Source organism: Protopterus annectens, chromosome 2.part0 (genome assembly GCF_019279795.1).
Source record: "Protopterus annectens isolate FY-2018-M chromosome 2.part0, PAN1.0, whole genome shotgun sequence".
NCBI classification, from domain to species: domain Eukaryota; kingdom Metazoa; phylum Chordata; order Ceratodontiformes; family Protopteridae; genus Protopterus; species Protopterus annectens.
The window spans coordinates 50,402,896-50,415,332 of record NC_056728.1 but is presented as its reverse complement, the minus strand read 5'-3'; the positions used below and the strand labels follow the sequence as shown (position 1 = coordinate 50,415,332).

The window sequence follows — 12,437 nt, the reverse complement described above, 5'->3', positions numbered from 1 at the left end:
TTCTGCTACTGACTTGTCTCTTACAAATGGGTGTTCTGTTGACTTTTGCATGGCCACTGCAAGTTTTAACACTATAGTTGTCGCAGTACGTTTCCAAAAGAAAGGCATTCATTAACTTATTTTTAACATAGGAGTGCAATAAAACTGTTGTATTATTGTAAATTTCAAGTTGTAGTTGAAAATAATAGTCACAAACCAGTCCACTTACCTTCCTTGCAGCTCAGCTTATTTGTGCTTTGTCAGAACAGACATCCATATGATAACAGCAGTTGGGTGTAGCATATGCATTAAGGTTTTCAGCCATTTGGAGTACTGTACCATATAGCCATAGTTGTACTCTATTTGGGAACATGAGAGTTCGACTGCTATTTCAATTGACAGCAGTGCAAGGGAGATTTTGCCGAGAGCCATGTTCAGAAAAACAGCAACCCCTACCTTGGCGTTCTTGACTCAGTGTCAGAGCATTCATGCTTTGGAGCCGAGGTCAAGGTCAACTCTTAAAGTTTAGGAATTTTCCATCTGTCTCATAGGCTCTGTAATCTGTCTCAGTCTTGACATCAGGGCAGGCTCTGGAGTCGGGCAGCTTCAAGAGTTCTTCAGATCCCTGGTGTCTTCTCCTGGTGGCCAGCATCAGTCTCTGCGTACGGGTCAGAGAGAGGAAGTTTGCCAGGCCAGAGATGTAGTCTGCAGTGACCAGTAATCCATTCCATCTGGACCTGCTGATGTGCGTCAGGAAGCTACAGGACAGCCTTGTATCCAGGGCCTTCTACCTCTACCTCTCTGTCTGGGTAAGTCACAGTAAGAGTCTGTGCAAGAGGAAGCACCTGGATTCCATGAAGGAATCTCTAACAGAAGCTATTGACCTTAATGAAGGAAAGGGTTCCCCAAATTTCCCCTGTGAGGATGGCTCTTTTGGAGATCTTATGGAGCTCTTTCATCAGCATGGTGATAGGACTGATGAAGCCCCCTGTCTGGAGGAGTCATTATTTATGAAGGCCCTTAATATGGGTCCATCTGCATTCTGGGTGGTTTCCCCTGTGGACACACTTATTGACCTGGTGTCCCTAAGAGCATGGAGGGATCCAAATACAGTGGAACCTATCCCTAAAAAAATAGATAAGGTATTGGCTCCCCTGAGGGCCCATCAACATTGAAGTAAGAGTCTTGCTGTTGATGCCATTCATGATGGCAGTAGCCACCAAAAAGGATATTTCAGAGGACAGTTCTTCAGTCCATTCCCAAAACCTGGAAACCAGGGTGCTGGACCATATGCTGGAGCACACCTACGCGTCAGCAACTTTAGCACTGAGAGTTTTAAATTTGGCACATGTAACGAGACTTCAGTGTGACATTATCTCTGAAGAGTCAAAGGTAGTGAAGAGACCAGTTACTGTAGCTGAAAAGACTCTGGAGATGCAGTTGTCAACCTTGCAATCTATTTTCCAGTGTGTCAGTATGGCTGACTGCATAACTCGAGCTGCTGGTACAGGGATTGCCATGCATCGGCACACTTCAATAAGATTATGTAATTTTCTGGACTGCTTTAAGGTGTCCTTGGTCAACGGCTCCTCTCTTTTTGGCAAAAAAGTCATGGACACGTTAACCAGAAATAATGAACAGGATGGTAAGACATAGTCTGCTTTCAGAGTGTACTTTGTCACCCCTCAACAGACCACCTCTAAGAACCAGAAGGTGGCAAGGGTATCTGTTTCCAGAAAGCATAGCAGTTTTTTTCAGGACGTCCTTGGTAAGTGTGCTCCTAGCAGTAGGAAAGTCTTTGATGACAAAGCCTAAAGGTCATTCTGTTAGAGCAGTGGCTACTTCTGCCTTTTTCACCTGAGCTTCTTATAGGTTCATAGATTACCAGGCTAAGTACCAATAGGGCCCTTGCAACCAACCACGTGCCCCAAACCATTTGGGTACTGAGTAGTGTCTATATGGGGGGGGGTGGTGTTAGGATAATACTTTTTGACTGCCTCTGTCCATAAGGGACATGGTGGCTAGACTGGGATAAATTTGATTTCCCAGCCAGTTGCAGAGTTTCATTTGAATGGGGTCAGGGATGAACTCTGTTTCACTTGAGCCTGTTTCATAGTGTGGGGATCCTTTGGGACACATCTGTCTCTCCAACATGTTTTGTTTACATCACAAGCAAAGTTTATATGTCCTAGATCTAGTGTTTCTGTTTGCTTTGTGCATGTGCAGCAGATCCATCAGGGCTGGGTCTGAGGTAACTCTGTAAGCCAGACAGTGATCCCAACTCAGCAGCCTGTAGGAGACTGAATGCAGAGACGGAGCCTTTTGGCTATTAGTGTAGGACTAGGGTATTCATGTCCTGAATTCTTTTGATGAGAAACCTTTGTTGGTGTTCCAGCTGTTGCAAGTGTTTGGTTAAATACATGCCAAAGGAGCATTGTGTTAAATGACTCGTCTGATAGGGACTGAATAAAGTGGTACTATAACGTCCTTGGACCTGGATGCCCATACCCTTACCTGTAAGTTAGGTGATATAAAGTGATTTTCTTATTGTCTTAGCTGTGTTGGACAAAGGCCAGATTGCTGCCTACATGTGTTCCTGGATCCCTTACTACCGGGTTGACTCGTAGGGGCATTTTATTGAGTCACTTGGGTTGACAGTTTCCTAAAGGGCATTATGTTGCATTTTTAGGCCATGGCTTTGGTACCAGTCATATGTCTGTGTTAAACCAACTTGCAAGATTTTGGTGTAATAGCTCCTGATTTACAGTCATCTGCAAACATGGTGAGTGAGAGGTCTTGAATTTTGAATGTTAGCCTTGCTTCTGAAAAGTAGATGCCAAATAGGAGTGTGCTCAAAGGAGTTTTGTAGTATTCCATTGGTGACAGGTCTCTTGGTGGAGGTAATCTCAGTGATCCTGACTCTGGTTCTGTCTGTGAACCAGCCGGCAGTCTATTGAGTTATGTAGACTTACAGCCTACCTCAGAGAGCTTGCCATCAATGCCCGAGTTGGAGTATGGTATTGAATACCTTAGCCAGGTTAAGATACACAATATGCACTGTTTTACCCTCTCCCATTGCCTTGGTGACGCGCTTGAAGTGTACCAGTTTAAGTAGACATGACCTTTACTTAAAACTAAACTGGGATGGTTCCAGGGTCTCTAGATTGCCAGTGTCCTTGTTTGTCATTTCCATGATCATTTGTTCCATGGCTTTGCATATTAGGCTTAGACTGATCGGTCTGTAGTTTCCAGGGTCGGTCGATGGTCCTCCCTTGTGGAGGGGAAATGACTGTTGTGGTTCTCCATTCACTTGGAACGTAGCATGTTTCAATTCTGTAATTGGAGTGCCTCAAGATGTCCTGATAGCCCATGTTTTAGACTGTTCAGGAGGCAACGAGGGATCTTTTTGTTAGCCATGCAGTCTGTGTTCATGGCTTTTGTGAGTGCTGCTGGTACCTGTTCCCCTTCTGATAGCTGGGGGAAGTATGTTGGAGTGGATTTCACCTAGTGGAGCTGAGGTAGGGGTGAAGTTTGAGCTAAATTTATCAGGCTGTAGATTTGCTATGTCACCCTGATTGGTGAAGGTGGCACTGTTCAGTTCAGCACACTGCTGTGTGTTGCCTCTAAAGTTCTAGACATAGCTGAAGAAGGTCTTCTGCTTGCCTTTAGCCTCTGAGTTTATCCTGACCTTGTAGTTTTCCATGTTGGACTTGGACTTAGTTTCTTGTTTAGTTTTATAAGGCTGAGTAACTTGGGTAGACAGTTCCCTAAAGGGCATCATAATGCCCTTTAGGCTTTATGGGAGTAGCTTTTCCTGATTTTGGCCATACGTTTTCTTTTTTTATTATATGCTCTGTTTAGGTGAGGATTCCACCCTGGGGTTTTCTTTTTGTTTGTTTCAGGTTTATTTCTGGTAGGAGCGACAGCCTCTCCATGCAGCCATTCATGTGTTTGAATAAGGGATTCTGTGAATAATTCTGAATAAGTAGCTGTGGTCTCAGGGTTTTGGGGGGAGCCTTGAATTTTGGCAACCTGTCACTTAATAGGACTTAGTTTGCCTTTCATTAGTTCCTGTCACTGGTTTAGTTGTCTTTTCTGGGTTGATATTTACTTCAAATGAGACAGCTTTGTGATCCAATCTCCTTGTTGACATGATGTGTGTGTTGGGGGGGGGGGGGTGCAGTGCTCTCCCATGATGGTGTGTATGAGGTCCAGTATATTTGATCCTTTGGTTAGTCTGTGCACTGTCTGTTCCAAGGTGTTTGTTTTAATAAAGTCCAGGAAGCTTTGTGCCTGTGAGTTTGAGGCAGTGTAGGTTTCCCACTCTATAGAGGAGTAGCTAGTCACCCATGATTTAGGGTGTTTAGTTGGACGGGTAGTACTTCTAGTAGGTTTAAGTAAGAGTTGAGACTCTAGGTACATAGATGGTGACCTGTAACTAGCCATGATTTGGTGAGAGACCTTAACTGTGGTGACTTGCATGTGGATGAGCTCTGTGATATCAACATGTTTAACCAACCTCTGTGTTTCTTGCTAACATAGGTTGAGACGCCACAACTTGGCCCTATTCTGTGCTGCTGTTGGTCTAAATGTGTGGAAGGCACTGTAGCCTTGTACTAATGGAGTACTTTCTATAGTGTTAAACCAAGTCTTGGTCATAACTCAGATGTCTACATTCTGCAGAGTGAGGAGGGCTTGAAGCATTGAACAGCAAAACCTTAAGTTGTCTTTTTGGCATTGCCAAAAAAATACTCTAATGCAATGGATAAAGTTTTAGCCAGTATCCAAAAGCCTACGGGGGAACAGGTGCAGCCCATCCTTGGCAAAGCAACATAGTCTTTTGACCAAGTTTTCCCATGCTCATGGATATTGGATCCATTTGGAGTGACACCAGAAACTAAGCCAGCTATTAAAATCATTCATTTTGTATTCATACTGTGGCATCCTTGGTGGAGGTAGAATGTTGCACAATGCAAGGCTCATACCGATTTGTGACTCGTATTCTAAGAGATCCATTGTCTCTCCATGTAGTCCAGTGAAGTACGTCTCTGGTCATTTACACCCACATGAACTGTGATAGAATCCTGCTGGCACCTAGGGAGCAGTAACTTGAGTGCATGTGTAATATTGCGGATCCAGCCTCCTGGTTTAAACTGGTGAGTGGGACATCTGTGTCGCACATTGGAGTCCCCAGTGACAAGAGTACTAGTATATGCTTGCCTTATTTTGTCTGCTGTTGGGAGGTCATTGGGTGTAGGCTTATGTGAGATGTCTGGTGTTGCTTTTGGTGAGTGCTTTAGTGCTTGCTGAGAAGCAGTGCTGGCATTAGTTGGCTTTGGTGGATTTTGAGATTTGGGAAGGTTTCTTTTAAGTGCCTCGGCATAAGACAATGTCTGTGTGAGGAATGTAGTGTGGGTTAGGGTTACCATAATTCTTTGTATGTGAAAGAGGACGAAAAAAATTATTTTGTCGTCTTAGGTTGAAGAGTAAAAAAAAAAAGGTCCGTGTTTGGGGATTTTTGATTGGCTCGTATACTGGTATACGAGCCAATCAAAAAAGCGCACAGCGGACCCTCTTCTGTTCAGTGTGGAACATCAAGCAGTTCCGCATTGAACAGAGCTCCGTTTTTTGATTGGCTCACATACCAGTATATGAGCCAATCAAAAAAAAAAAAAAAAAAAAGTGGAAAAAAACTCAGAAATAGGGATGTCTGCTTTTTGAAAATTCTGCGATTTGTCCGGGTTTTAAAACCCGGACAAATCGCAGAATTTTCAAAAACAGCCCAGACAGGAGCCCGAAAAATAGGACGTGTCCGGGGAAACCCGGGCGTGTGATAACCTTAGTGTGAGTATTCCTGACAACCTTATTTGTGTGCAAGATTTTTGCCTCATACTGTCTTTTTCCTTTAATGATTAACTGGTTGTCTGAGAACATGACACAATTCCTATATTGCCGTAGGATGCCCAAATCTACCAATATGGCCAAGGAGACATTCATAGGTTCATAGGTAGGTACTAGGCTATCGGCCCTAGGGCCCATGCAAGCCTAGCCAAAAAATGTACCCTGGCTTTCGCCACCCAAGAAAATTATTTTCCTGTGCCCCTGTCGAGCAGAGCCACAGAAATGATCCCCGGGGTGAATTTCCCATTTCCCATCCAATATTCAAGATTTTTCTTGAGTGCTAATGAGGAGCTCTGTTTGGCATAGCTAGTCTGTTCCAGAGTATGGGAAGTCTCTGGGACAGGAATCTATCCCTCCAGCATGTTCTGTTTATTGTGGTGACAAGGTTAAGGTCCCTAGAGCGTGTAGCTCGGAGGGGTTGGGATTTCTTTAAGTGGAGCATGTCCAACAGCTCTTGGTTTGACATAGCTTTGTATGTTAGGCAGAGATCGCCCCTGAGTAGGCGATATGCGATGGAGTAAAGCTGTAGTTTTTTGAGAAGGTCTGCATAGGGCATATGTTTGAGGCCAGTAATCCTCTTTGTGAGGTATTTCTGTGGTCTTTCCAGTTGTTGTCTTGTGAGGTACATACCAAAAGGGGCGTTGTACTCTATAATGGGTCTAATGAGTGATGGGCAGAGGGGAACAATGACCTCTTTTTTTCTGGATGAGAATTCTTTTGTGATGAGATAAGCCACGTAGAAGGATTTCCTGACCACTGTGGCGATGTGATTATCAAAGGAGAGACTACTGTCCACCTGTGTCCCAAGGTCTCATCACATTTTCGGCATTAAGTAGACTACTAGCTATGTGGTAGTTCATGGGTACAGAGTTTTTACCAAAGGGGATGACGATACACTTTTTGGCATTGAGCTTCAGGCCATGGCTTTGACACCAGGTATCTGTCTCATTAAGGCCCTTTTGTAGTTTGTCCACATGGAGTTTTGATTATGGCTCCTAGTTTGCAGTCATCTGCAAACTTTGTTAGCCAAAGACCTTCTGTGTTGGCCTGCACTTCAGAGAAGTAGATACCAAACAGGAGAGGACCCAGGACTGAACCCTGTGGTACTCCACTTGTCACTGGTCTGATGTCTGATTTGGAATCCGCTACTTTCACAGTGTGGGTTCTGTCCGTGAGCCAGTTGGCAACCCATCTTGTGACATAGGGATTTATACCTAGTTTAGTGAGCTTATCTATAATTCCAGAGTGGGGGATGGTGTCGAAAGCCTTGGCGAGATCTAGATAAGCTGTGTGTGAACCATTTTACCCTGATCTATGGATGTTCTTCGTCTTCCCTTGCTGCAGTCCTGACAATTGGGGTAGGCCCCAGCCCCAAGTCGCCCCATAGAGAGAGAGAGTTGACGCGTCATGTCGCGCGCCAGTACCGCCAGATCGCCAGCGCATCAATGCGCGCATGCGCCATGTCCCAGTCTTTTTCTTTTTTTGGTCGCAATGCAGAAGCAGAAGCATGGTTTGCGTTAGATTTTTTGCGTTTCTAATCGGAGTTTCACCAGGAGTTTCAGACCCGGTACAAGTTCGCTAGAACATTTTGGTGGTTTTTCTTTGGTTTTTACCGCCTACGAAAAAGTGAATAACTGTATTTCTTGTGGGAAGTATATAAGATAGATACATATATCATACATTGTATATCTTGTTTAGGGCCTGAGGACGACGTTGTTGGCTGTCAGCTCTTGTGCTAGATTTGGCTAAATTTAATAAAGATTGCCACTATTAAGCCCTGTTAGCTGTTAAAGCGGTTAGTGTTTGGGATTACACGTAATTATACTACTTCTGCGCCGGCTGCTCACAAGCCTCGCAATGACAAAACAGTGCCGTGAAGGAACCGCAGTCCCGACGCCGGATCTTAGGTCGCAGTTGGGGACGGAGAGGTTTTGCCAGGAGTCTCTATGGAGTCTCTGGAGTCTCTGAGTCTTACTTTACTGTTACAGGATGTGCCCTCTCAGGAAGTGTAGGCCAGGGCCTCTTCTGAGGTAGGTGTCCCTCCTTCCTCTCCTCTCAGGGTTGTTTCCTTCCCTCCTTTTGTTTGAAGAGCAACTTCAGCTTCTGTAGGGCTTCTCTGGCTTCTAAGGCCTCTGGTGCCTAAGCAACATATGCTCTTGATGGCTGGAAGATTTGATTACCTGATTAAGATTACTATGCCCCCTGATGATAAGATGCTAGGGGTGGAATAGAACAGATAGTTGAGAACAGGAGTTTATGGCTTCAGAGCTTTCTGAGCCCACTTTCAAGAGTTTCTGAGAGATTCTGCATCTGATTGATTATTCCCTACCCTTCTGATTCTTCCCTCTCCACTCTTTTTTCATTTTCAGAGACTCACTCCTCCATCAGGAGCACTTTAAATTTTTTCAAAGCAAGAGGAATGACTCCAGAAGGGAGCATAGGAATGGAATGTTTTTGCCTTGAAATAGGCAGAGGGCTATTTCTCAGAGCCTGAATGGGCCTCAGCATAGAATGCTAGCTATTCTCCTGATTCCTGCTGTAGTCCTCCCGAGATTCCTTAGGTATCCTGGGGTGCCTGAGCTCATAAGCCTTAGAAAAGAGTCCAGAGGGCCTAGTCAGAGAGTCCCAGGCCCGGCCCCAAGTATTTGTTTTCTGGTCCTGGTGTTAAAAAAACTGTTCCTCAGGCAAGGGGCCTGATAGGTGGATAAAGAAGTATTAAAAGGCTCTGTCCCTTCCAATTAAGAGGGAAGGGCTAATTTCATATGCTGTTTTATCAGAATTATATCCTTTCTTCATTGAAACAGAAGTGGATGCGTGTATTTACTGCTGAGTGTAAAGAAATTATGGATTGGTCTGTGTTGAAATCTAAGTGGGATGCTTTTCTGGCAGTGTGGAGTGATGCTGTTCAGGCCTGGCTGCTAGTGTGTTTAACAAGGATGCAGCATTGCATGCAGTGTGACTTTGATGTTGCTGCATTTGCTCCTCAGGCCTGTTTTGGATGCCTGGAGGAAGTCTGATGTGTTGTGAAGACTGTGAAATTAGAGAAAAGCTTAAAGAGGAGCTGATTTATGTCTACCTTTATGCAGACTGTTGGTGCAGCAGGTTGGGTTGCAAGTTTAGTATGGTGTGGCCTGAGGACTAACATAAGTCTATGCTGGTTCCCAGTCTAGGGTTGCATCTAGACGCGGTAGGAAGCAGGGTTCTATCAGAGTTAGTAGAGGTGGAGACCCAACACCTATGGTTGGGTTTCTTTAGGGCTTCCAGTCCTTTCGTCTGGCCTAATCCACAACTCCACCTTCCCTGGCAGCTGCCACAGTGGACTGATTATCATTTCAAAGGAAGGAAGATTGTCTCTTTCAAAGAAAGAACCCACGCCCTGTCAGCCAAGACAGATGGGTGCATTTTTTTCCACATCACGGTACAGATTTAATTTCCACACAGATTCCTCCCAAAACAATCACCAGAGACAGGATGGTGCTTTTCAAAAAGACAATCGGGTGCAAGTTTCATTTCCACCCCAGAATTCTTGTAAAGAGCCAGAAGATGTTCCTTCTAGTTACCGAAAAGGATTCCTCCTCCAAGCAATCCTTGTTACTCTAAGTAGGGGACTTATCTGGAGACCAATTTTCAGAGAGGGGGATGTCAGTTATTAACTGGACATTCCTGCAAGGATTCGATGTTGGAACTACAGCAGACAAGACCTCTGCTAAGCTCAATTCCTAAGTGACATTACTCTCTCGTTATGACTGGCCCTTCATGTGCCAGATGTTGGTCAGGCAGTTTCTCACTGGTTTCAACTGGAGATTTTCATTGAAGCTTCCTCATGTGCCCATAAGGCTTATTCAGTGTTGCCCAGAGGCTTAGTTTCACAAAGGTTCTGGCATTTACTTCTGCATTGCCCTATTCTCAAGGCTACTGCTTTTATCCTTACTTGGACGTTGCGGCAATTCTACTAGCTTAAGGACTGCCTCAAGGCTGTCAAATATACGTCTTAGCAGCTCAAAGATGCCTAATTTACATTGGTGTGATACTGAAAACAGCAGCCCAGAGACCCTTTAGCAGCACTGGTGCTTCTAGGTGTAGTCATTTACCCTCAGCAGCCAGCATTTCCTTTTAACCCCGACAAAACAAAAAGAGTCTGTCATACTGAAATTTCGGTTCACAGACCTACCTTTTAGCTGACTGCAAACAAAAGAGTCTCAAGCATTAGGTCCTGTCACTCTAGGACAGTTCCGCTTCCTAATTGCTTTGCATTTATGAGGAAGCTGTCATCAAATCTCAAAATTGTATGGAGTGGATGGATGTGCCCAACTGACACTGAGGAAGCTGCAATGGAGGGGAAGCTGGTGGGAATTCAGCTGGTTCAAGTTAGGGATGTCACCCTCTGCAAGGGGATTCTTTGTGGGCCTCCAGAGGCCAGTCAGATTTTAAATGACACTCTGATCGACACTGCCCAAGCATATATCTAAATGGAAAGTCAGGATTTGAACCAGTTTACAAGCCAGACTACTTGGGGAACCTTGGGGAATGAAGGAGATGATGGCAGTGTGGTACAGATTTGGTTGTCAAGGAAACTAAGCATATCCTGTGGTGCTGATTTGAACAGACAACACATTTTTTGGGGCATGCATTGTGAAGCATCAGGGGAACACATTCTTATCCCCTATGGCAAGCAATGAACTTATGGGAGGTATGTGGTCCTGCAACTGGCACTCTTCAGGCATCCGGATCTTCATAGCACAAAATGATAGTGATGAGACCAGTTCAAATCAAGGAGACCCCACAGCCAAAGGTTTCACTGATCTTCATGTATTTTCAGAAAAATCTCAACTCATGAACTCCAATCATGATGCCCACAAAACTCCCCTTCTTTGGTGACTGCTTCAAAGAAGTCAATCAGGTTTAGGAGACATGATCTGCCTTTTACAAATCCAAACTGTGTAGGGTCCAGAGTTTGGAGATTTGCCAATATCTTTGTTTGAGTTCCATGATGATACGTTCCATGGCCTTGCAGACCAGGCTCGTCAGGCTAATGGGGCGGTAGTTCCCGGGGTCCGTCGTGGCTCCCCCTTTGTGGAGTGGGATAACTGTCGCGGTGTGCCATTCAGTGGGTACAAAGCCTGAGGTGAGGCTATGATTGAACATGGTACTTGGGTAGGGTGCCAGTTCATTCTGTAGTTTGTATAGAACGCAGCCTGGGATATTGTCAGGTCCCATGGATGCCGTGTTCTTGGCTTTGGAGAGTGTTTTTTACCTGTGCAGCCATGATTATAGGAACTTTGCATTCTTCAGGTATAGAGATGGGCCCTCTAGGGGGTGAGAGGGGGGTAAAGTTAGCACTGAACCTATCTGCTAGGATGTTGGCAATATCAGTTGGTTCTGTATATTTAGTGCCATTATGCTGCAACTCAGAGAAGATCTGAGTGTTCCCATTTAGATTCTTGACATAGCTATAGAATGCTTTGTGGTTGTCTTTAGAGTCAGTGGCAATTTTATTTTCGTAACTAGCTTTAGAGGATGTTATGAGGGATCTCAGCTTCTTACTGAGGTTGACCAGGGAGTTCCTCCAGTCATGGGATTTTACTCTTTTTTGCAACAGTTTCTTTCTTCTGTTGTAGAGTTTGTTTATGGCAGAGGTCCACCAGATTGGCTTCCTTTTTTTAGAGGATAACATCTTGGTTCTATTAGGGATAGCATGATCCATACACTCGTGTAAGTGCTTATAAAGTGCATTTGTGTAGGATTTGGCAGTCCTACCTCTATTGTCCGTCTGCATGGGTGTCATGAAGTTTGCCACTTCTGTCTTAAGAAGTGTGAAGTTGGCTTTTGAGAAGTTTTTTTACGATGGTTTCCCTAATTGGGGCTGGGGGTGGGATGTGGATGTCTAGGCTGATTAGCTTGTGGTCGGATCTGACCAACGAGGAATTTCCCATGTTGATAATGACCAGGTCTAGGATATTGCTGCCCCTGCTGGGGGTGTGAATAAGTTGATCCAAGGCGTTGGAATTTATGAATTCTAGAAAACGTTGAGCAAAATAGTTGGTACATGAGTAGTTTTCCCAGTTAATGGTGGGGTAGTTGAAATCGCCCATTATTAGGGTGTTGGGTTGTACCCTAATACTTTCCAGTGTATCAAGAAATGAGGAGTGTGAATCCTGGGGCATGGTGGGGGGTCTGTAGCAAGCTACAATTTGGATTCTTGCCCAGAGTTAGTTGCACTTGGATAATCTCGGATGCATTATGCTGTGCAACTAGCCTGGAGGTGTGGATATCCTTAATGAATATGGACACGCCTCCGCCTTTAGTGCTTCTTTCTGGGTTAGGTGGCCGAAAGTGTGGTATGAATTGAAGCCTGGTAATGCAGCGGTGCTCTCTGGAGCTTTGAACCAGGTCTCTGTCACTGCACAGATGTCAGTGGTCTCCATTTTAAGGAGTGCCTCGAGCGAGTGCATTTTGAGGTTTAGACTTCTAGCATTGAGTAGCATTACCCTCATATTTTGCTTTCTTGCTTGTACCTGTTACGGTGGTGAATTTGTCGTTTGAACCTTGCCTAAAAA

General features: G+C 44.7%; 1 protein-coding gene across 1 annotated transcript in view; it reads left to right on the top strand.

Annotated features, from left to right (window-relative positions):
- CCNYL1 (cyclin Y like 1) overlaps positions 1-12,437 on the top strand; it is a 1,025,424-nt gene that overhangs the window by 519,698 nt on the left and 493,289 nt on the right. The gene's annotated exons all lie outside the window — the stretch shown is intronic.